At 41.0% G+C, this 26681-nt stretch overlaps 2 pseudogenes; both read left to right on the plus strand.

Annotated features, from left to right (window-relative positions):
- The first annotated feature begins 485 nt into the window (after positions 1-485).
- Positions 486-13196, plus strand: LOC123490214 (annotated as a pseudogene).
- A 5781-nt stretch (positions 13197-18977) lies between these two features.
- Positions 18978-22023, plus strand: LOC123490212 (annotated as a pseudogene).
- Positions 22024-26681: the final 4658 nt, after the last annotated feature.

Genomic DNA, 26681 nt, shown 5'->3' on the forward strand with positions numbered 1-26681 from the left:
ATTTTGGGTGGAGCAGACATTTCCATATTTTTGTTAGCTGCATGTGCGACATAACTCCACCAGTCATACCCATGATATCTTTTACGAAGATTATACCTTTTTTAAACATTATTTCAAAAAATAATGTTTTTTTATCAATTTGAGTTTAACCACAATATTTGTTGCATTATTTGTTCTGTCGTTTTTGGAGGATTACATTGAAATTGCAACCAACTTTCTATGGCTTGTTTTAGAAATAGTGATATTTGGGAGATTATTTCCTTTTCAAATAACTGAAAGTGAGAGGTTGTAATCTGAATAAAGGAAAAAGGCCATTCTTGAACATGGGGTGAGACAATTTTACTAATTTGCTAGAGAACCAGTTCGGATTTATGTATAACTTTTGCATGATTGAATCTTTTAGTGATAGGTTTCAGTTAAAAATTCTGAACAAACTTTTAGTGATTGTCTTGTCTAGCTGTCAATCACCCCCCCCTCCCGCCTCCTCCTCAGTCCTAGCAAAATGGCGACGGTTGATGACTGCGATGTGACCATGGATCCTGAAATGGAAATACTCAGCGACGAGGAAATGGAGAGGTTCGTTGTGGAAAATGTATAACAAATGTTACACATTAGATTTAAGAGTGTTCTCGTGCCATTGTCATGTTATTATAATATTGGTCTGGCTAGTGTTGGTTTGCTTTTGCTTTGAGTCACACGGGAAGTAGGCCTTGCTAACCGGTTAGCTAACTAATGTTAGCTATTTTTCTCTTTTTGAAAAATCCATACGAACAAAGATAAAGTGGACTTTATCTGTTGTGTTAATGTTACCTAGCCAACAAAGTTAGTCACAGTTTGTGACAAAGTTTGCATCGACGTGTGTTGTTATGGCTAGCTAACGTTAGCTTACTAAAGTACTAGCTAGTTGGCTAACTAACGTTAGCTAAGTAGCTAGTTATTTGGGTCTCAAAGCCTATGGTTTTTGTTCTTTAATTTTAACCAAATGTATTTAGCTAACTAGTTACTTAGTTAGCTAACGTAGATAACTGTTAGTATTACTGCCATATTGCCATTAAACCACGCACGAGCCAGAAAAGTCCCCAAAATCTTGCCCCACTCTGCCCACTGATTGTCCAGCGTGACGTTGTTCCAGAACATTATCAGGTCTTGATGACCTGAACGATTTAGCAACAGCTATAAGTTAGGCTTTGCATGAGGTAACTTACTATTGACTGACATGGTCTTGTTGGTATGCCTGAAGGGTGATCCATTTTTTTAAACTATAATGTTACCGAGGTTGTCAACTAGGCCTAGCCAGATCCATATATTAATGACTCTGGGCCTAGCTAATGTATGTAGTTACCCCTAGTAATTATGTCATAACTTTCCTCTTGGCAACAGTGGGGGCCACAAGTTAAACAACCAACCAATTTGTTATGATCAGGTGATACAGGGGTAACTGCCTTGTTTCCCCAAGAACATGAAACATTACAAGGGCAAGGCATTGTCTTGGAAAATTGCATTTATTTTCAGTTTTGCTTCATTGTCTGCTTTCTTGCTCTGATTGTGATCTGAACTGGAAACATTGCGAAGCTTCAAAAAAAGCAATGGCAGTTGCCCTCTCCCTGGCTTGTCTTGCCATGTGCTTCCTGGTGATCTGCCTCTGTGTATTTCCCACTGAGCTCAGATAGCTGCTCTGTCTGTGAGCTCTACCCATAAAATACCCAAGTGGCCACTACCTCTCAGGTCCTCTATTTCCATTGGATGAGACCCCTCACTGCCTGCTGGTAAGGCTCTTTCTATGTTTAGATGATTTTGCTCAGCTCCTTCCCCTTCCTCTCCCACCCGCACACCAAGGTTAACTCGTCCAGCATACATGTTTGGAAACAGCAATAGCAGTGTTCAGGAAGCGATCTGATAGGCTATATCCTAGACCTAGATTAACCCTGGTCTACCACCAGAGTGAATTATGATTGAAAGAAGACCTTTCTTCCTAGTATTGTCTGTTGTGTTTTGCTTGTCAGCGGTTACGTATAATATGCAGTATCATGTAATAACCTACCTCCTTGCAGTCTGTAATACGGGCTGGGATGAAGTCATTGATTACTCGCCAATGCACCTCAAGGTTTTCCTCTAAGTCCCTTTTCACATTTACTTGGTCTATTTTGTTTCTCTGTGGATGATACAGTACGCCCTGTTAGTGATGGGCATTTGACCTTTTTGCCTGTTCGAATACTCACGGGATATTTTTTTTGAGTACAGTAATCCTAATTGCTACATTTGCCTCATTAGTCAGTCAAAAAAAAGAAAAAAAAGTGCCATTTATTGAAACTGTAATATCAACTGGTTATATTATATAGTGGAACTCAATCTTCAAAAAGGTAGAAACCTCAGCTGTGTGGAGCTTGTGTGTAGAAGCCTATGGCTGTGCAATGGCATAGCCTTGTTTTGTTAATTTAGAAGACAAGACGCTATTACAGTGAAGACACCTATTTTATAGTTTAAAAAAACATTATGTAATATAACAGAATAGAACAGAATAGTGCGAAGTTATTCACATCTCGCATCTGGAACCATTATTCTCAGTGATAATTTGAAACAGGGTGCAATTTGGCAAGTTGAAAAAACATTTTTCAGAGGTACAAACCAAAATCTGTCTACTTTTAGTTTATTATGCCTGTTCCTTGGAATTGTTTTAATGGATTAACAATGCTATGTTGAACACTGCATGGGGATGAATTATGGCCAGGGCATCTGTTTGGTGAGTAGGCCTAGGCTTAATGATTCTGTTAAAATATGCTCTTTGTCTTAATCAAACTAATGTTTTAGCATATTTTCAGTGTGGAACCTTGTCTATGTTTAGGGGGCTAGCCTAACCACTTCTAATTGCAAAGTAGGGTCATCACTAACGTTAGTTGCCACAAAGTCATAAACCCTGCCAGTTTCTACAATTTTGCTTCTTAAAATCAGATTTGTAGGGGGTCGATCAGCTTTAATATTGCAGATAGATTGTAGCTTCCATCAATATAATTATCTGCATCATTTCCAATCCCCCATATTTAAAAAAATATATATTTTACTTTATTATTTTCCCCTAACCCTACCACCCCTCCCCTAATTGGAGTAAACTAATGGAAAACAACACTTATGCTTCAACTTCCAGCTTACACATACTATATACATTTTACGGACACATTGTATTTTACAATAGTTATCTTTTGTTTTTAATCACATCCTTCAGCTACCCTCAACCGCTCCCATCTATCTCTGAAGACCATCCAGTTTGATTTCTATTTGCCATATATTTCTAACTGTGCTGTTTCAAATAAGTTCTGAACCTATATACATTTTACGAACATATTATATTTTACATTAGTTATCTTGTTTTTTAGCCCCACCCTTCAGCTCTAATCAACCCCTCCCATCTATCTCTTAACACCATCTATTTTTTATTTATATTTGCCATATATTTTTCAGCTGTGATGTTTCACAGAAGTTCTGAACCTTTCTATTCTCATAGTTTCTACAGATTGTAAATTAAAGATAAAACATTTATTATATTATTGATCGAATGACTATGACTTTTCAAATTACCCAGCAGTGCTATTTTCAGAGTTAGCGCCAGGTAAATGTTGCAATTCTTCAGCCATTCCCTGGACATGCGACCAAAAACAAGCTACATGTGGACAGTACCAAAACAAATTATCTAATGATTGTCTCTTCGAAGTGAAATCTGCAGAGCTGGGATGGTTGTAACCCCAATATATATTACATTATATTGGTTGCAATACTTCTTTTAATAATCTTAATTGAAAAATTCTAAGTTTTGAATCCGACGCTCGTTTTTGTGTATCAGTTCATACACCATGTGCCATGGAATCGGTAGATCGCAAATCTCTTCCCAACTATTTTGCCATCTATGTCACAGCTGTACATTATTGGGTCCTTAAGTGAAACTGGTATACTTTTTTATTTATCGCAATTTTCTTTAACCAATTTACAGTGGGGAGAACAAGTATTTGATACACTGACGATTTTGCAGGTTTTCCTACTTGCAAAGCATGTAGAGGTCTGTACATTTTATCATAGGTACACTTCAACTGTGAGAGACGGAATCTAAAACAAAAATCCAGAAAATCACATTGTATGATTTTTAAGTAATTAATTTGAATTTTATTGCATGACATAAGTATTTGATACATCAGAAAAGCAGAACTTAATATTTGGTACAGAAACCTTTGTTTGCAATTACAGAGATCATACGTTTCCCTTAGGTCTTGACCAGGTTTGTACACACTGCAGCAGGGATTTTGGCCCACTCCTCCATACAGACCTTCTCCAGATCCTTCAGGTTTCGGGGCTGTCGCTGGGCAATACGGACTTTCAGCTCCCTCCAAAGATTTTCTATTGGGTTCAGGTCTGGAGACTGGCTAGGCCACTCCAGGACCTTGAGATGCTTCTTACGGAGCCACTCCTTAGTTGCCCTGGCTGTGTGTTTTGGGTCATTGTCATGCTGGAAGCCCCAGCCACGACCCATCTTCATTGCTCTTACTGAGGGAAGGAGGTTGTTGGCCAAGATCTCGCAATACATGGCCCCATCCATCCTCCCCTCAATACGGTGCAGTCGTCCTGTCCCCTTTGCAGATAAGCATCCCCAAAGAATGATGTTTCCACCTCCATGCTTCATGGTTGGGATGGTGTTCTTGGGGTTGTACTCATCCTTCTTCTTCCTCCAAACACGGCGAGTGGAGTTTAGACCAAAAAGCTATATTTTTGTCTCATCAGACCACATGACCTTCTCCCATTCCTCCTCTGGATCCTCCAGATGGTCATTGGCAAACTTCAGACGGGCCTGGACATGCGCTGGCTTGAGTAGGGGGACCTTGCGTGCGCTGCAGGATTTTAATCCATGACGGCGTAGTGTGTTACTAATGGTTTTCTTTGAGACTGTGGTCCCAGCTCTCTTCAGGTCATTGACCAGGTCCTGCCATGTAGTTCTAGGCTGATCCCTCACCTTCCTCATGATCATTGATGCCCCACGAGGTGAGATCTTGCATGGAGCCCCAGACCGAGGGTGATTGACCGTCATCTTGAACTTCTTCCATTTTCTAATAATTGCGCCAACAGTTGTTGCCTTCTCACCAAGCTGCTTGCCTATTGTCCTGTAGCCCATCCCAGCCTTGTGCAGGTCTACAATTCTATCCCTGATGTCCTTACACAGCTCTCTAGTCTTGGCCATTGTGGAGAGGTTGGAGTCTGTTTGATTGAGTGTGTGGACAGGTGTCTTTTATACAGGTAATGAGTTCAAACAGGTGCAGTTAATACAGGTAATGAGTGGAGAACAGGAGGGCTTCTTAAAGAAAAACTAACAGGTCTGTGAGAACCGGAATTCTTACTGGTTGGTAGGTGATCAAATACTTATGTCATGCAATAAAATGCAAATTAATTACTTAAAAATCATAGAATGTGATTTTCTGGATTTTTGTTTTAGATTCCATCTCTCACAGTTGAAGTGTACCTATGATAAAAATGACAGACCTCTACATGCTTTGTAAGTAGGAAAACCTGCAAAATCGGCAGTGTATCAAATACTTGTTCTCCCCACTGTAGGTGTTTAATGCAGGGCCGAAAGACAAGTTCCTTACTTTTTCCCCCTTCCACTTGCCTCTTCCATTTTGCGGTAATGCTGCAATTAGTTGGTTGTAATTTTGGGTAGAGCAGACATTTCCATATATTTTTGCCAGCTGCATGTGTGACATAAATAGGACTGGTGGAGTTATGATGTAATTGACAAAAACTTGGCATTTTTTATTTTATAACTCAATATATTAGAGTTTAACCATAATATTTGTTCTGTCTTTTCTGGTGGATTAAACTGAAATTGCAACAAACTTTCTATGGCTTGTTTTAAAAATAGCAATATTTTGGAGATGGTTTCATTTTCAAATAACCGAAAGTGAGAATAAAGGGGAAAAGGCCACACTGTTAACGGTATGCCTAACTGTTAAGACCAAATAGCTCATTTTTATTTTTATGATATAGCCAATTTTGACTTTGTGGCTGTGACAAAGTAGCCTAAGCGGGAAATGATGCAATTATTCCAAAACACGTGTGTAGAGGGAGCGGTCGGAACGCAATTGAGTGAGCGAGACACGGAGGGGAAAGGGAATTTAGGGAGCAGAACTGTGTGATGCTTGGCTTGGTAATCATTTATGGAACACTAGAGTCAAAGCAAATTAACCTTGTCTTCAAGACGAAATTGACCAAATAGTTCTACAGTATTTGAAAAAATTTGATCTCTGGTTAAAGAACAAGTTTTGATGTCAGTTCGAGTACTCTATTAGTCATGCCCATCCCTACACCCCTGTCATTATGCAATTTCACTCTGAACTCTCTCTTGGGTAATGCCTCATTCTCAAGCTCTTTCTTTGTCTTTTATTTCTCTGTGTGTCATCCAGGGAAGCGGAGAGCTTCAAGGAGCAAGGTAATGCCTACTACATCAAGAAGGATTACTCTGAAGCATTCAACTACTACACCAAGGCCATAGGTAAGGATTCCATCAGTGATATCAACTGCAAAGGATATCTTCTTTATAGAGAGGGGGAACATGTTTGTTTTCTGTGGGTGAGAGGATAATCTATTCTTGTTAACGACGGTGAGTGATTTTTCACTGTTATCGACAGACATGTGTCCTAAGAATGCCAGTTACTATGGAAACCGGGCGGCCACGCTGATGATGCTGAGCCGGCACAGAGAGGCGCTGGAGGACTCCCAGCAGGCAGTGCGGCTCGACGACACTTTCATGAAGGTAGGGTCAACCACCAGGCGTAGCACCACCTTGAGTAGCAAGCCTTGAATACCCAGCTAGGTCCTAGGCAGACAAGTTAGTCAGACCTTCCGTTTTGTCTCATCTCATAATACGAGAATATGTTTGGCAGTTGGATGAGTACATCAGTAAGGTAATGGAAAGATCTGAGTCATGGTTTTTGGGTGGGTCTCCTCCCTCTCCCTGCCTGTATCAGTGTTCCAGCCTGTTAACTGTGAGTCAACTTTCCCAAAGGGTCATCTACGGGAGGGGAAGTGCCACTTGTCCCTGGGGAACGCCATGGCAGCCAGCCGCTGTTTCCACAGGGTTCTAGAACTGGAGCCTGACAACAGCCAGGCACAGCAGGAGGTGGGTCAGACAGACACAGTCTCAGTCTGGCAGACTAGGTCCTAACAACAATGCATTGTAAAGAGCTAATTGCTTTACAGTAATTTAAATCCTTTGTTTACTGTGACAGATATTCCATGAGTTTTGCTTAGATTGAGGAAAACATCAGGCAGTGGCTTCCTTATATAAAAGCATAAGTTTGACTTATGTTTGGATCTATTTCCAGGTAAAGAGTGCCGATTCCGTCCTGGAGTATGAAAAGATGGCTGAAATAGGATTTGAAAAGCGTGACTTCAGGATGGTAGGCTCTTGGCTGCATTTTGTCTTTTATCAAACAAATTGTTATCCTTATTTGGGGGAATGGGCAGATTGGTGCTAGATTTGATATGACTGTGTTTCTTTCTCTGGACTGTGCAGGTTGTGTTCTGCATGGATCGTGCCTTGGAGTCAGCCTCAGCCTGCCATCGGTTCAAGGTGCTGAAAGCAGAGTGTCTGGCCATGCTCGGGCGCTACCCAGAGGCCCAGTCGGTAGCCAGGTATACAAGACATTTGGAACCTGGAAAACCATTCAATAAATGCAATTTCCCTAGCTGATGCACACCATTGGAAATGCATGTTGTCATATGAGACTTGTTTCTTTGTCTTCCTCTCTCAGTGATATCCTGCGGATGGACTCTACTAATGGCGATGCCCTGTACGTCCGTGGTCTCTGTCTGTACTATGAGGACTGCATTGACAAGGCCGTCCAGTTCTTTGTCCAGGCCCTGCGCATGGCCCTGACCATGAGAAGGCTCGCCTGGCCTGCAGAGTGAGTCCTCCATCCACCTTCCACCAGGACTCTAGCCCTGCAATTAGACTCAACTAACCTGCCCAATAATGATGCTAATGTGGACTAATTGTCTCCATCCTTTCCTTTGTAAGAGGAAGCCACAGAACACTAACCAATTCTGTCTCCACTACTGGCTTGCTGACACATTAAGTTTGCGGCGGTTACTAAGTGCTGTCTCTTTTCCACCCAGAATGCCAAAGCACTCAAAGCCAAGAAGGAGGATGGGAACAAGGCCTTCAAGGATGGGAACTATGATGCGGCCTACGAGCTGTACTCTGAGGCCCTGACCATAGACCCCAACAACATCAAAACCAATGCTAAGCTCTTCTGTAACAGGGGCACCGTGGGATCTAAGGTGAGGCTCAAACACACAGCACCAGGAGGAGAACCCCTCTTATCTGCCATACCATGTTATCTTGTTTTATGCAGCCGTGGTGTTTCTGCCATCTTGGTCCCCAGTTCGATTCGGCCAAATATTATTATCTTAGATCGTCTTCACTGAAAGGCTCTCCGTACGCTTGCAAATTAGGTATTGCTGTGTTTGATTATACTGTGGTTGTTTTGCCTTTTCAGCCAGGCAGCTGATATTTGATACCTGTGGGGCCCAATAAAATCTGTGCATTTTTTCTTGCCTGATTCCGTTGAGTGTTTTCCCAAATTCCGTTTTTCCAGGGTTCAGTTTTCGCTCTCCAAATCACACTTTTTTTTATATAGTATATGTAAAATTATTATTCTTTTCAGGAGACCACTTTTGAGGTCTGGGAAAAATCTAAGAAATGTAGGGACCTTTTTTGGTTAGGATATTTCTGTAGCGCTCATGTGATTGCAGAGTTTGCTAATCAAATGGCTACTGGATTGCTGCAAATAATCCATGATATCATTCTGCCAGGTAGGCTGGCATAAGCTACTTTGTAGTAAATGTTGAATTGAAGGTTTTTGGGAAAGCCTTTCCATCTACCAGAAGATGGTTGTCATTACATTAGCATCATCGCTAACGGCTACACAAAGTGGTAGACAAACACGCACATACAGACGGGCATTCCTGTGCCGTTGCCGATTCAGAAAGTTCAAATAAAATCAGAATCACTGATGCATGTTTTATAATAATCTTGGACAAATGTAATGCATTTTCTAATAAGTTCAATACATTTTTGAATGTTGTTGAATTCTGTTTTAATGTCTGGATTCTGTGATTCCATCCGCAACACAGATTTTATAGGGCCTTATACCTGTATAACTCTGCTCAAAATATCTCCTGGTAGCATGTAGCTCGTGAGATTGTAAATCCTCCAGGAAGTCACTCATATGGACCAATGTAGCGCTACTGTATTGGCTGTGAAGGTGGCCTTCTGCATGGGCACTTGCATTCTCTCTCTCACACGTGCGCACACACTCTCCAATGCACAGATGCCTGCCACACACTCACACACCTCTCTTACTGTGTGTATTTTTAGCAGTGCTCTGCACTTTGCTTCATTTTCTCTATCTAGCCACTAGAACTAGGCCAGCATCTCTCCTCTTTTTTTTCTGTCGCACGCTTCCTTGCACTTTCCCCAGTCCCCTTACTCTTTTCTCTTTTATTTCCATTTTCCTTTCAAAGCTGAAAAAAATAGACCAGGCCATTGAAGACTGCACAAAGGCAATTAAGCTGGATGAGACCTACATCAAGGCCTATTTACGGAGAGCGCAGTGGTACGTCAATCAACCATAGTTTCCTAACAATGTGTCCATAGTGGTCATTTGAGCATGCAAGAATGTATAAGATAAATAGTTCATTATATGGATATTCATTTGATTGCATATGCTTATGATCCCTAAAACTTGTTTCTATATCTCTGTGTGTTCAGTTACTTGGACAAGGAGGAGTACGATGAGGCTGTGAGGGATTATGAGAAGGTCTACCAGACGGAGAAAACAAAAGGTATGTCTGTGTGTCATTAGTGTGACTCAACCACCCCTCTCTCCATCCCAGCTACCACTCTGTCTAGGTCCTGTTGCTTCACTCTCCTGTTTCCCCCCACACCCTGTTATGACACAATGTCTGAGGTGTCTGGCTCTGAGGGCTGGAATTAGAGTATAGCTCCTCCTGCTGTTACGGTGCCCAAACTGCTCTTGGTTATTAATACTATCTGTGTCGTCTCACTCTGAACTCCTTTCCTTAGAACACAAGCACCTCTTGAAGAATGCACAGTTGGAGCTGAAGAAGAGCAAGCGGAAAGATTACTACAAGGTGCTGGGAGTGGACAAGAACGCCACAGAGGACGAGATCAAGAAGGCTTACCGCAAACGGGCCCTCATGCACCATCCAGGTAGCTAAGAGAGCCCATCTCTCAGTTCAACTATCCAGTCTATTTTACTGTTATAAAAAAAGCAATGTGTCAGGAGACGTATTTCAATGCAAAGGGAAAACAAAACATTTAACTCTGTGCTCCTGTACTTTTCTTCTCTAATTTCCCCTGACTGACGGCCCTGATTTCTCTGTCTCTCTCTCAGACCGTCACAGCTCAGCCAGTGCTGAGGTTCAGAAGGAAGAGGAGAAGAAGTTTAAGGAGGTGGGCGAGGCGTTCACCGTGCTGTCTGACCCTAAGAAGAAATCCCGCTATGACAGTGGTCACGATCTGGAGGACGACACAGGCAACATGGGAGGTGAGGACTGGAGATCAGCAGGGGAACCCCTTTCAAGGGAGGGCGTGGGGAGGATGGGAAGGGGAGGGGCTGCTTTAGGGACATTTCCAAGATTTTTTAAAATCCTAGGCTGCTTTAAAGTTGAAATACGTTATTGGATGAAACTACCACGTCCGTTTGCGAAATTACCACAAAGAAGTTACATCAAACACATCAGTTCACGAACGATAGAAGAGCAGAATATCTACTGCGATGTATTATTATTTTACCACGATGCTGGCTGCTCCTCTGCTCTGTTTCATCAACAAAACAACAACAAAGACGCTGGGGTGGGGAAAAAAAGTATTTAGTCAGCCACCAATTGTGCAAGTTCTCCCACTTAAAAAGATGAGAGGCCTGTAATTTTCATCATAGGTACACGTCAACTATGACAGACAAAATGAGAAAACAAAATCCAGAAAATCACATTGTAGGATTTTTAATGAATTTATTTGCAAATTATGGTGGAAAATAAGTATTTGGTCAATAACAAAAGTTTCTCAATACTTTGTTATATACCCTTTCTTGGCAATGACACAGGTCAAATGTTTTCTGTAAGTCTTCACAAGGTTTTCACACACTGTTGCTGGTATTTTGGCCCATTCCTCCATGCAGATTCTCTTCTAGAGCAGTGATGTTTTGGGGCTGTCGCTGGGCAACACAGACTTTCAACTCCCTCCAAAGATTTTCTATGGGGTTGAGATCTAGAGACTGGCTAGGCCACTCCAGGACCTTGAAATGCTTCTACGAAGCCACTCCTTCGTTGCCCGGGGCGGTGTGTTTGGGATCATTGTCATGCTGAAAGACCCAGCCACGTTTCATCTTCAATGCCCTTGCTGATGGAAGGAGGTTTTCACTCAAAATCTCACGATACATGGCCCCATTCATTCTTTCCTTTACACGGATCAGTCGTCCTGGTCCCTTTGCAGAAAAACAGCCCCAAAGCATGATGTTTCCACCCCCATGCTTCATAGTAGGTATGGTGTTCTTTGGATGCAACTCAGCATTCTTTGTCCTCCAAACACGACGAGTTGAGTTTTTACCAAAAAGTTATATTTTGGTTTCATCTGACCATATGACATTCTCCCAATCCTCTTCTGGATCATCCAAATGCACTCTAGCAAACATCAGACGGGCCTGGACATGTACTGGCTTAAGCAGGGGGGACAAGTCTGGCACTGCAGGATTTGAATCCCTAGGCTCGTAGTGTGTTACTGATGGTAGGCTTTGTTACTTTGGTCCCAGCTCTGCAGGTCATTCACTAGGTCCCCCCGTGTGGTTCTGGGATTTTTGCTCACCGTTCTTGTGATCATTTTGACCCCACGAGGTGTGATCTTGCGTGGAGCCCCAGATCGAGGGAGATTATCAGTGGTCTTGTATGTCTTCCATTTCCTAATAATTGCCCCCACAGTTGATTTATTCAAACCAAGCTGCTTACCTATTGCAGATTCAGTCTTCCCAGCCTGGTGCAGGTCTACAATTTTGTTTCTGGTGTCCTTTGACAGCTCTTTGGTCTTGGCCATAGTGGAGTTTGGAGTGTGACTGTTTGAGGTTGTGGACAGGTGTCTTTATACTGATAACAAGTTCAAACAGGTGCCATTAATACATGTAACGAGTGGAGGACAGAGGAGCCTCTTAAAGAAGAAGTTACAGGTCTGAGAGCCAGAAATCTTGCTTGTTTGTAGGTGACCAAATACTTATTTTCCACCATAATTTGCAAATAAATTCATAAAAAATCCTACAATGTGATTTTCTGGATTTTTTTTCTCAATTTGTCTGTCATAGTTGACGTGTACCTATGATGAAAATTACAGGCCTCTCTCATCTTTTTAAGTGGGAGAACTTGCACAATTGGTGGTTGACTAAATACTTTTTCCCCACTGTATTTCAGCTTTAACAGGTGCTAAATTACTCTCACTATTACTTGACTTGATTTAAAACACCAACTGGGTTCAGACATTTGTATTTCAGAGCTGTAAACGTGTGTTTACCACATTCATTTTACATGGTTAGTTTTGTGAGATTGTACTGGCTGCTTCCTCAGTTGTGATGTTGATCCTCATGTGTTTCTGTTCCCAGCAGATTTTGATGCCAACAACATTTTCAAGGCATTCTTTGGTGGCGGAGGCGGCCAGGGCTATAGTTTTGAGGCTAATCAATGTATGTATACAAACAGCTGTAGGAAACAACAGTACTTTTCAACTTTTTTAATGATTTAACAAATAATAAATTCAGCATATTTCAGATTCTGTTTAACAATTTAAACTTTTTTTGTTTTTTGTTGCAGCATCCGGACCAGGAAATTTTTTCTTTCAGTTTGGTTAATTGGAGGATAAAAGTACTTATACAGTAGCTCAATCATGGACTCTATTCAAATGGATTCACCCCCCCAACTCCACCCTCATTTTAATTTGTCTGGCTGTTTCTCAGTTGGCCTCTGTCATTACCTGAACGAATAATGCTATCAAATCACATCATGCTACAAACGAATGACGCAAGGATCCATAGAAGACTAATACTATTTTGATATTTGATTTAATTTTGTCAAACAATAAAAACATTGAAATTCGATTTGTATAAAAAGAATGTTGGCCCGTAAAAGTATGAATCATAATGGAACTTTGAAATGGGACTGTGCAGATATCTGGCCTTCTGAAGGCTCAGGCCAAGATGTGACTTCAAGATGGGGAAATCTGAGAAAAACCTGGGGACCTACAAACTTCTCCTTTATCCGCCTACACTTGACAACTGTCCAAGCAGTATTCAAAGCATGCATATCTTGCCCAGTATTTAATGGTGCAAAATACCATGGGCAACTGAACAACTTGCATGTTGTGGGCAGCCTACTTCTATACCCAACAACCAAAAGATGACTTAGCAGCTGTGGATGATTGCTTAATGAAAGTGGTCTCCATTTCATCATGTTATATGAACAGTTAAGCTCTCATTTTATTTTCCATAACAGCCTGGGGTAAATAGAGTTAAATCCATAAACTACTGCTTAAGTACAGACTGAAGATGGCTGTGCTGGTGTACTATGCCAGGCCGGTTGCCATCGTGTGGTCAGCTTCCTCACCACAGGTTTTATGTTCGATGTTGCCATTCACCGGTTGCTGATTTGTACATTTTACTGGAATGTAAAGTGTTCATTTGTGTTGATAGTTTGACTGTTTTCTTTTTTATGTATATTTATTGTAAATTGGCGGTCTCATCGAGCCACTACCAGGAGATGAGGATGCTCCTCTATTATGGAAAATACAGAAAAAGGGCACCAAGGAACAACATCCTTTTGGCACAAACTCAGGAAATGAATTTGGTTGTGCTTGCCGGTATATCAGATACTGTGTAGACATCTATATATTTTACTGGTTGTGTACCCTAGTATGCTGAACGCAAGCCACCGCTCAGTCAACCAGTACAGTAAGTACCATCTCACTCACTGCACACAAATGATGTATACAGTCTATGATTGGGGTTATCTAGAATGTGTCTAGGCAAATTGTCAAATGAGTTAACATCTTATTTTGCCCATGCTGTTTAAAAGTATACCCCAGTATAATGTATAGGTTGTCTATGGGCTATGACCCTAACACTATTAAACTATTCAGTTCTACTGCCCTGTGTAAATTATGCAGCTAATATAAAAATAAAAAAAAGAGCCTATCATACAATTGCTATGACATTATGGATGGTAGAGGTTTTGATCTTTTTTATTTAAGATCTCTTGGTGCACTTTTAAGAGGAAGGTATCCCCATTCTGGACTTGCTCTCATGAAGCCCTCAACAGTCTTGACTATGGAGTCTTTATCCAACAGCCATGTAAATAAAGTAGGCCTCTCCTTGTTTCCCCCTTCAATTGTCCCTTTTGTCAATGTTTGTATTGCATTTTTATTTTATTTCCTTTGGCCTTATTCTTTCCAGGTGTACCCCAAGCTCAAAGAAAGTGCTAAAAACTAAATATGTTGGGATGCAAGACACTTCTTTTTTGTGGTGGTTTGGAGAGATGGCAGGTGGTGATTTGCATATGGGTAAAAAAAAATCCCTATTCATATATTTAACTGTTTGGCGGTAATAAGATTAAAGTAATCAACATTCAATCAACCTTTTCATCTGTTTCTAGTCCAGACAGGGCCGCTCTCTAAATTACCTGACGGTTTTCACTAGATAGCACAGCCACAAAGTCAGAATTGGCTATATCGTAAGAATTCATGAAAACAAACATTTGCATTTTGGTCTTCAAAGTTAGGCATAAGATTAACAGTGTGTCTAAGGTTATGTTTAAAATCACATTTTAAGAAGATAAATTGTGGAAATGGGCGGGGTTGATGTCTTTGTGGCTGTAGTAACTAGTGATGACATAGAATGACCCCCTCAGAGACTTGTTAGGCTGGTTGCTAGGATACCACTGATGGGACTTTGTTGAAACTAGACGAAGGCCCTTGCTTGCTAGCATAGCATTGGATGTTTTTTTTATTTCAAAAATGTCTGACAATGAAGGAGACCAAGGACCCAAAAGTACATTTTCTACTTACATGGCCGAGGGGGACCAGTTGTACCACAAAGGAGAGTATGTCAAAGCCATTGAAAGCTACTCTACGGTACGGCTTTACTCTGTGTGTTGGTAACTAGCAGCATTTTCGGCAGTTAAATTAGCTAACATTAGTGGGAGAGAGGATTGGCAGGGAGGGAAAGAAGAGGAGGGTGGCAGCAGGAAGAGTTACAGGGAGGACTAATGTGTTGCTTCGTTCGTAACCAAGTGTTAAATGGGAATTTACCACATACGACTGTAAGAAATCCACTTGAACAGCCCTCCAACTGGTAGCTAACTTAATTATACTAGTGGGGAAACTCGTCTATCACATCCTGAGCTCTGGCTCCCACGTCACTTACTATGAAAATGACCTCGATAACAGCATTTTCGGCAGTTGAATGCAACAACAAATAATTATTTATACAAATGTTTTTAAAACCCTATAATGTGTTTACAAGCATGATAGCTGTACTTTTAGTTTATGGTTTACGCAGGTTGTACCTAGGAACCCAAAGGTTGCATGTTCAAACCTCATCACTGAATACTTTCCGAATGCACTGTATATGATCAAATACTCATCACTGAATACTTTCCGAATGCACTGTATATTATCAAATACTTTAGCTACCATTTGTGTTTTTTGTATTTGAAATTCACAGGAGAATGTCACAAGCAGTTCACATTTGCTTGCATGATGCTTAGGGTCATTATAACGCGAACGTCTACCTAGGAACCCAACTGTTGCATGTTCAAACCTCATCACTGAATACTTTCCAAATGCACTGTATATCATCAAATACTTTAGCTACCATTTGTGTTTTTTGTATTTGAAATTCACAGGAGAATGTCACAAGCAGTTCACATTTGCTTGCATGATGCTTAGGGTCATTATAACGCGAAAGTCTACCTAGGAACCCAACGGTTGCATGTTCAAACCTCATCACTGAATACTTTCCGAATGCACTGTATATGATCAAATACTCATCACTGAATACTTTCCGAATGCACTGTATATTATCAAATACTTCAGCTACCATTTGTGTTTTTTGTATTTGAAATTCACAGGAGAATGTCACAAGCAGTTCACATTTGCTTGCATGATGCTTAGGGTCATTATAACGCGAACGTCTACCTAGGAACCCAACTGTTGCATGTTCAAACCTCATCACTGAATACTTTCCAAATGCACTGTATATCATCAAATACTTTAGCTACCATTTGTGTTTTTTGTATTTGAAATTCACAGGAGAATGTCACAAGCAGTTCACATTTGCTTGCATGATGCTTAGGTCATTATAACGCGAACGTCTACCTAGGAACCCAACGGTTGCATGTTCAAACCTCATCACTGAATACTTTCCAAATGCACTGTATATCATCAAATACTTTAGCTACCATTTGTGTTTTTTGTATTTGAAATTCACAGGAGAATGTCACAAGCAGTTCACATTTGCTTGCATGATGAGGATACAGTGGCATGCGAAAGTATTCACCCCTTGGCATTTTTCCTATTTTGTTGCCTTACAACCTGAATTAAAATAGATTTTTTGGGAGGTTTGTATCATTTGATTTACACAACATGCCTACCACTTTGAAGATACAACATATTTATTGTGAAACAAACAATAAATATGACAGAAAAACAGAACTTGAGCGTGCATAACTATTCACCCCCCCCCCAAAGTCAATACTTTGTAGAGCCACCTTTTGCAGCAATTACAGCTGCATGTCTCTTGGGGTATGTCTCTATAAGCTTGGCACATCTAGCCACTGGGATTTTTGTCCATTCTTTAAGGCAAAACTGCTCCAGCTCCTTCAAGTTGGATGGGTTCCACTGGTGTACAGCAATCTTTAAGTCATACCACAGATTCTCAATTGGATTGAGGTCTGGGCTTTGACTAGGCCATTCCAAGACATTTAAATGTTTCCCCTTAAACCACTCAAGTGTTGCTTTAGCAGTATGCTTAGGGTCATTGTCCTGCGGGAAGGTGAACCTCCGTCCCAGTCTCAAATCCCTGGAAGACTGAAATAAGAATTTCCCTGTATTTAGCGCCATCCATCATTCCTTAAATTCTGACGAGTTTCCCAGTCCCTGCCAATGAAAAACATCCCCACAGCATGATGCTGCCACCACCATGCTTCACTGTGGGGATGGTGTTCTCGGGGTGATGAGAGGTGTTGGGTTTGCGCCAGACATAGCTTTTCCTTGATGGCCAAAAAGCTCAATTTTAGTCTCATCTGACCAGAGTAACTTCTTCCATATGTTTGGGGAGTCTCCCACATGCCTTTTGGCGAACACCAAACGTGTTTGCTTCTTTTTTTCTTTAAGCAATGTCTTTTCTGGCCACTCTTCCGTAAAGCCCAGCTCTGTGGAGTGTATGACTTAAAGTGGTCCTATGGACAGATATGCCAATCTCCGCTGTGGAGCTTTGCAGCTCCTTCGGGGTTATCTTTGGTCTCTTTGTTGCCTCTCTGATTAATGCCCTCCTTGCCTGGTCTGTGAGTTTTGGTGGCGGCCCTCTCTTGGCAGGTTTGTTGTGGTGCCATATTCTTTCAATTTTTTTATAATGGATTTAATGGTGCTCCGTGGGATGTTCAACGTTTTTTTGATATTTTTTTTATTACCCAACCCTGATCTGTACTTCTCCACAACTTTGTCCCTGACCTGTTTGGAGCGCTCCTTGGTCTTCATGGTGCCGCTTGCTTGGTGGTGCCCCTTGCTTAGTGGTGTTGCAGACTCTGGGGCCTTTCAGAACAGGTGTATATATACTGAGATCATGTGACAGATCATGTGACATATAGAGTGCACACAGGTGGACTTTATTTAACTAATTATGTGACTTCTGAAGGTAATTGGTTGCACCAGATCTTATTTAGGGACGTCATAGCAAAGGGGGTGAATAAATATGCAGGGTACCACTTTTCCATTATTTATTTTTTAGAATTTTTTGAAACAAGTGATTTTTTTCATTTCACTTCACCAATTTGGACTATTTTGTGTATGTCCATTACATGAAATCCAAATAAAAATCAATTTAAATTACAGGTTGTAATGCAACAAAATAGGAAAAACGCCAAGGGGGATGAATACTTTTGCAAGGCACTGTATCTTGTTTATGCTAAGCAAATGTGAACTGATGGGCCATCAGTGCGGAATAGGCTAGACTAGAATGGTATATAACAGAATAGCATTGATTAGAATAGAATAGAGAAGGATTAGCTGGTGTGTTCATAATTAGTCTTTCATTTAAAAATTAACACTGGAAATCTTAAATGCTCTGGCTTTAATTTAAAAAATAGGATCTTCCCTGGAATCTGTTGAGAAGTAAGGAGGCACATTAACTTGTGGTAAGATGTTTGTAGAAAAAAGGACTTTGAATACCACTTGTGCAGTAGGCACTCAAATGTCTTCTAATAAATATTTATTATTCATTAGTGAGAAGAAATGTATTGACTGGACATCTCGTGAACTGTTGAGGAACTGCAGTATAGCCGATAGACTGATATTTCGACTGAATAAGGTTGAACCGCATGCTGTTTCATTTGTGTTAAAAAAACAGTTAATGATTCAAGACTATGTGTGTGCTGTGTGCGTTCTGGACAGGTCTCCGCGCTTCTCGAACGCTCTGGAAAGACGATAACTTTCATTTGCTGCGCTTGCAACGCATGCGCCTCGCAGCGTACGTCATCGCAAAGGAATGCTGCGCTCTCGGTTCTAGAAATGTCTAGAAATCATGAGGGTATTTTTAGGCAATGGGGATAGTATATATTCTGGTGAAGTTCATTCCGTTTCAAACATCGACTCAACGAGAATACTAAAGGGGAAAAGAAAGCAAGGAAAGAGAAGAGCCACTTTCAACAGACCTCTACATTTATAAACTGTAAGTAACTCCAGTACCCTATTTTTATAATGGCGGTGACAGTTATAAACTTAATAGAAATAGGGTTAGGGGTTAGGGGTAGCTATGTTAGCTATAACACTATGCCAGAATATTTGGTTTACTAATAAATAAATAATATAAAGATATATTATAATAGTCATCCATTTATTATGTTATTTCATTGGACAGACTAGGCCTATATTCACCATGTTTTCTAGCATATTATTATTTTATTATAATTTAGTTATTTATTCGTTTGAAGAAAATCTGCTCTAATTCTGTGAAGATAACACAATATTATTCAGGAGGGTTCATAGAAAAAATGTAGGCCTGTTGTAAAAATAGTTTATCTGTAATAGATTAGCAGAAATGATTGTGTCTGCCATTGTTTTTAGTTAAACCCCAATGAAGATCTGCCTGGCCAGTATTAGTGTATAACACTAAATATATATATATATATATAACACTAATATATAACACAAACAATGACAACAGTGTTGTGTTATCAGACCTGGGTTCAAATGCTTATTATTGAATTTCAATGATTTTCTAAAACCGGTACATTTTGAAATATAAGTAGTTGAAAATTGTAATGTATTTGGAAATACATTGGAAAGTATTGGCATGTATTTGAAAATACTCAAATACACAGACAAGTGTATTTTCAAATAATAATATTTAAATACTCCATGCATTTGAACCCAGGATTGTTTGGTCCTAGGGGTATTTGAAATGTATTTGGAAACAAGTATTTGAAAATAGTTTCAAATAGTATTTATATGAAATTATTAGAAAAATACTTTCAAATACTTTAAATTTTAAGTGGCCACATTATTTGAAAATACTCATATACACAGAAAATAAGCATTACAAATACTTAAATACGCATGTATTTGAACCCAGGTCTGGTTGTTATTCAAGTATATTTAGGCTAACATCACTGTTGGTGGAGATTGACATTAATTGCACCTAGGTTTTCGTAGAATAATATCCAATTTCTAAAATATTATTTCATTATTTTGTAGGCAACTAACTCCACACCATCAAGATGTCATCAGCTAAAGGGCTGTCTATCGGCATTGACCTGGGCACCACCTACTCCCTGTGTGGGGGTGTTCCAGCATGGCAAAGTGGGAGATCATCGCTACCCACCAGGGCAACAGGACCACGCCCAGCTATGTGGCCTTCACAGACACTGAGAGACTCATCGGAGACGACAGCAAAGAACCAGGTGGCCATGAACCCCAACAACACAGTTTTCGACGCCAAACGCCTGATTGGCCGAAAGTTCAACGATCAGGTCGTGCGCGACATGAAGCACTGGCCCTTCAAGGTGGTCAGCGATGGAGGAAAGCCTAAAATTCAGGTAGATTACAAAGGTGAGAACAAATCCTTCAACCCAGAGGAGATCTCCTCCATGGTCCTGGTGAAGATGAGGGGAGATCGCTGAGGCTTACCTGGGCCAGAAGGTGTCCAATGCAGTCATCACAGTCCCTGCCTACTTCAATGACTCACAGAGACAGGCCACTAAGGACGCTGGAGTGATCGCTGGGCTGAATGTTCTGAGGATCATCAACGAGCCCACGCGGCAGCCATCGCCTATGGCATGGACAAAGGCCAAGTCCAGGGAACGCAACGTCCCTGATTTTTGACCTGGGTGGGGGCACCTTCCGGCGTGTCCATCCTGACCATCGAGGATGGGATCTTTGAAGTGAAGGCCACGGGCTGGGGACACTCACCTGGGAGGGGAGGACTTTGACAACCGCCTGGTCAGTCACTTTGTGGAGGAGTTCAAGAGGAAACACAAAAGGACATCAGCCAGAACAAGCGGGCTCTAAGGAGGCTGAGGACAGCCTGCGAGAGGGCCAAGAGAACACTGTCCTCCAGCACCCAGGCCAGCATTGAGATTGACTCCCTCTTCGAGGGCATCGACTTCTACACCTCCATCACCAGGGCTCGTTTTGAGGAGATGTGTTCGGACCTCTTCAGGGGAACCCTGGAGCCTGTGGAGAAAGCCCTCAGGGATGCCAAGATGGACAAGGCCCAGATCCATGACGTTGTCCCTGGTCGGAGGCTCCACCCGGATCCCCAAGGTCCAGAAGCTCCTGCAGGACTTTTTCAATGGCCGAGAGCTAAACAAGAGCATCAACCCAGACGAGGCGGTGGCCTACGGCGCTGCCATCCAGGCAGCCATCTTGTCTGGCGACAAGTCTGAGAACGTCCAGGACCTGCTGCTGCTGGATGTGGCTCCCCTGTCCCTGGGCATCGAAACTGCCGGAGGGGTCATGACCGCTTTGATCAAACGCAACACTACCATCCCATCCAAACAGACCCAGACCTTCACCACTTACTCCGACAACCAGCCCGGGGTCATGATCCAGGTCTACGAGGGAGAGAGAGAGCCATGACCAAGGACAACAACCTCCTGGGAAGTTTGAGCTCTCTGGGATCCCCTGCCCCACGAGGAGTCCCTCAGATCGAGGTGACCTTTGACATCGACGCCAACGGCAGATTCTTAACGTATCAGCGGTGGACAAGAGCACGGGCAAAGAGAACAAGATCACCATCACCAACGACAAGGGCGGCTCAGCAAAGAGGATATTGAGAGGATGGTGCAGGATGCTGACAAATACAAAGCTGAGGATGACGACAGAGGGAGAAGATGGCAGCCAAGAACTCCCTGGAGTCGTACGCTTCAATATGAAGAGCAGCGTGGAGGACGACAACATGAAAGGCAAGATCAGTGAGGAGGACAAAAAGAAAGTGGTGGACAGGTGCGACCAGACCCTTTCCTGGTTGGAGAACAACCAGCTGGGCAACAAAGAGGAGTATGAGCATCAGCTAAAGGAGCTGGAGAAAGTGTGCCAGACTATCATTACCAAGCTGTACCAGCAGGGAGGGATGCCCACAGGTTGCTGTGGAGATCAGGCACGGACCAGCTCTGGTGCCAGCTCCCAAAGGCCCAACCATTGAAGAGGTTGACTAAAGTGAGGATTTGTATAAAGGACTTTTCAAAATGCATTAGTATCACTGCATATCATTTGCTATTGAGGAAATACGTTGTACTTCTACTGATTTCTACCAGGTAAAATGTTAATGCATTTTTATGGCTCAGTACTATTTAGGAAGTGCTTTATATATTTATTGGTTGTACTGTAAAGATGACAATAGATAAACATACTGAAAGATAAAAGAAAACACACTGGTGATGTAAATCTGTTATTTCGTACTATATTGCATTGCTGGACATTGCAAATAAAATGTATTGAAATACGTTTCTAGGTCTTTGGCTGTTTCCTTGAATTCCTTCTCATCATAACAGATTCAGTATTCACATTTTAACAATATTTTTACACAATACCATGAATATATTGTAAACAAAACTTTGATAGACAGCTAAACCACCAGAGAGATGAGAACAGGTGAAGACACCCTAATGGCCACAATGTTTAGCCTATCAAGTCTTTATTCTGCGATAACATCTGATACAATCACTACGGTCCTTCTTGGAAAAGGGGAGGCACAAATACATTTGATTGACATTTGATTTTCCCTGGAAAAGTACAATAATTACATTTCTGGCACATAAAAAAAACAATTACAGGTCACATTTCCCTTAATTTGTGCTGCATTGGTGTCAAGCTCAGAGAACCAAATACTGTAAAAGTTATTGATTTTGGAGTATTTAAAGTGGAACTGACAGCGTTTGAACATACTTTGCAGATATGAAACAAACAGACAATCATTATATCAGTAAAAAATATCAAATTCCCAGTTTATGTTTCAAAACCAACTTTATAAGAGGTTTAAAAATTGCTTCTATTTGACTCAAAATTCCGACGTACAGTAAGGCATTGTTGGCAGAATAGATGGATGCAGTTCAATGCATGATTAATATAATTCACCAATACATTTCTTGGTAGTCCAAAAAATATTGCTATCAGGTTGTAAATTACAGCTGGCCTGGTACATTGTTTGCTGCCGCCACCCATTCGGGATGCACTGTTTCAGCTTCAATGACTTAATATTTTGAATGAAAACGGTTGACTGTAACTAAGGCTGGGTATGTCAATACAATAACACTATAGGGTGTTCACCCATAACATTATTATTTAATTCAATGAAAAACATGCTTTAAGTTAAAATGTTACAACAACCTATAGCTAAGTTTTTGTTATTTGGAGTTGTTAAATACTTTTTTATTAGGGTCACAGCATATTATGCACATCTGCCAGCATAGCAGCAAAGGCGGGACAAATTATTAATCTATTTTGTTTTAAAACGTTAAAAATGCTATATAAGCAGCATATGAACAAAAGTGTTTGTCGCAGTTGCACGTTTAAAAAAAAAAAAAAAAGGCTATGTCTGGCCCGCATATTTGTTGTGTTCATTCAATATGCGCTGATTGAGTTTGACACCCCTGGGTTAGCTTATCTATTTATGTAACTAGCTGTTTATTTAGCAAGCTAAAAGCATGGCGCCTAACGTTAGCTATCTAGCTGCTGGGAGGATGTCATATCATTGGAGGAGTGGGTGAGTGACCGACCTTTTTCCCCTCATATCATTGTTCGTTGGCTACAGTTAGAGATGCTGCAGGCGTCATTTGGTTAGCTAGCAAGAAATGTGAATCGCTTTGCTAGCTAGTTAGTGTTAAGTTGTGTCAATTCAAATCTGGTATAGGAACAAAAAGAGGTCAATACACGTCTTCTAAAATAGACTAGTATTTTAATTAATGCAAACACTTGAATGGTAAATATGATGTTCGTATATACGGTCTCCACTGAAACACCACGCAACGCAGGGCAGTCAGAGAACTGAGCTATTGTTATAAGTTCTTCTTTAAATACTCTGACAGAGATAGTTCCCGCTCCCTGCTGGGCCTGTCAGAATAGAGGCTGGGTGTGGTTTAAACTTACCCAACCTATCGTTGGCGCTCAGGCTGGTCCCAGCCCCTTGGCGCTTCACTGTTGCCGGGCATTAGTTGTTATCTTTACAACTTGTCTCGGAGTCAGCAACCTCAGACATAGTTTGTTCTTCTTTGCTTTATCTTGGCCAGTCGCAGTTGTAAATGAGAACTTGTTCTCAACTGCTTACCTGGTTAAATAAAGGTTAAATAAAAAAATAAAAATAAAAATTGTGGCAGTACACATGTCCTTGAGCAGTTTAACAAAGAGGCAGTGTGTGTGTGTGTGTGAGTCACAAGCCTATCTCAGCCTACCCCCTAACGGTTCCCTCACATTAATCACAGCTTGTTATGTTAAACAATCTATATCAGTACAGCACAAACCTATTATGTTTAATCATTCATGTATTCTTTCTAAGCTAGGCATCACATCTAGTTGTAAGATAATAGATCCCAACATTAGTTATGATGAACTTGTTAGCATATCTCTTAGTTGTCAATCTGTATTTGAAATCGATCAAATGGGCGGGCAGGCAAGTTCCCATTCAGTTGTCAAAACGTGGGTTGGGAAAACAAGCATACATTGGCAGGCAAGCTGCAGAAGGACGAACGGGCTACTATTTCCCATCATTTATCAGTTGCAATTTTGACAGCCAACTAGCTGAAAAGGTTTGAGGGTTTATCTAATGTTCCCTCGTTAGTATTTTAGCTCATCTCGCTCTGACTAACATTAGTTGTTGATCTTGTTGTTGTTGATGTGCATAGGCAACTGAGGGAGAGAGAGCCTACCTTTTTCATGGTTGTTTGATCATTAGGATTGTGAAGTTCCCAAATTTAAGAGGACTCCAGTGGTATTTACACATTAACAGAAATCCATTCAGGTGTATTTTGCGGCTTTTGGCCGAATGCGTTGTTAAGTTGACGCTTTTGCTACTGCCTGTAAACACACAGTCCAATTCAAAGTGAATGATGGCAGGTGGCAAAATGCCTTATTTGCATATAGGCCTACTGTAGCTCTGATTGGCTATGACACACCGTCTGCGAGACAGATGTTTTTATTAGGTTTTATTTACTGCAGTGTCTATACATTTTCCAAAGCGGCTGCTTTCCCACTCTATATTGCTATAGAAGTTTCACAAACGCCTTACTATACGTCATTCCCAAACATTCTATGAATTTATAAAAACGACCATTATCTAAGTGTGTCATATTCTTCCTGGGGAATGCATATGAACAGATTTTAATAAGATTTAATGTTGTTAAAACAGTCCGTTCCACTTTAATATTCTTGGGGTCACTGAAGGAAAGTACCACATAAAAACAGTTGAATGAGTGTGGCGTATTACAACTTATAACAGGTTCTGTGCTAAACAAGTCAAGGTTTGAGGTTTTACAAATCACACACTATTTACAACCAGGGTGTGCCACAGAATGTCCTGTCCCCAGGAAGTGTTCAGTTCATTAAACATTTTGCTACGTTGCGTTGTTTGGTTTGAACGGCACGTGTTCTCCAAAGGATACACACCGTCATTCAACAGTCTTGGCGGGTTGTAGACTGATCATTATGGATGTGACCATTTGGAAATGGCAAAACCTGTGCAGCATACTGTACAACACCCCACTTTGGGCCACCATAATCACAATGTTTTTTTTTACTGGTTGTTTAGAATAGCACTGTTTCTGTTGAATCAAAGGTTGAACATTGTTGTGTCATGCTGAAAGAGGCCCAGCTCCTCTTCTCTTCTCAGCTAGCCACTATCAGTGGAGGATCTTCAGAGGAGGAAGGAGGACCATACTACTCAGTAAATTTCATATAAATTAGAACAGTAAAACTATTGATAAAACTATATTAAATATATTCACGTCAACAAATAACTGATTAAAGCACACTGTTTTACGATGAAGGTCTAATAGCTCAACAGCACCCTAGGCTAGCACAATAGTGTAGCCGGAGACAAAGCATCTTCCGGCCCCCTCTGGGTACATTGACTTAAATAATTCAAAACCTAGGAGGTTGGTGGTTCTCACCCCATTCCATAGACTTACACAGTAATTATGATCACACTGGAGGACTCCACCCATCAGAGCTCTTGCAGTATGAACTGACATCATTTCTATCCAATCAAAGGATCAGATAATTAATTTAGTATTGAAAGCATACGCTACAGCTAACTAGCACTGCAGTGTATAAAGTGTGGTAATAATGATCCAGAGAGAAAGAGAGAGAGAGAACTAGCTATATTTTGTTGTATTTTTCTCTTCTTCTTAGTTTACCTTACACTTAGCTAATGCAGCTTATTTAGCCTACTCAATAACCTGACTCAAACAGAGAGGAATGTAAGCATTATGTTAGCTTAGCTGGCTAAGGCTATCAACACTGCAACTCTTCCAAGTCAATGTAGGTTGTATTAGCAAATGTATTGCCACCCCGCCGGTTTAACTACGAAATCTTGCTGTACACTGTAATGTGTGACTGTACACTTGGGATTGGATTATGGGTTTATTAACGCTATTAGTTTAGTTTTTTTGTTTTACTATAACCTTAATATGGTGACAATGATGTAGGTGGGTGAAGGTTGAAGTATGGTAAGAGGTTTGGACAAGAGTTTTTTGTGCCTAATCACAGACAGTTGTTGTGTTGTGTACTGAAGTCCACAAGTGAAGGGAAAGGTGAAAGGAGGAAAGCGGTGATGCAAGAAGGAATTTTACAACAAGCAAAGTGATAATGTCTATGTGGCTGC

This window comes from Coregonus clupeaformis, unplaced genomic scaffold (assembly GCF_020615455.1).
Source record: "Coregonus clupeaformis isolate EN_2021a unplaced genomic scaffold, ASM2061545v1 scaf3539, whole genome shotgun sequence".
NCBI classification, from domain to species: Eukaryota; Metazoa; Chordata; class Actinopteri; order Salmoniformes; family Salmonidae; genus Coregonus; species Coregonus clupeaformis.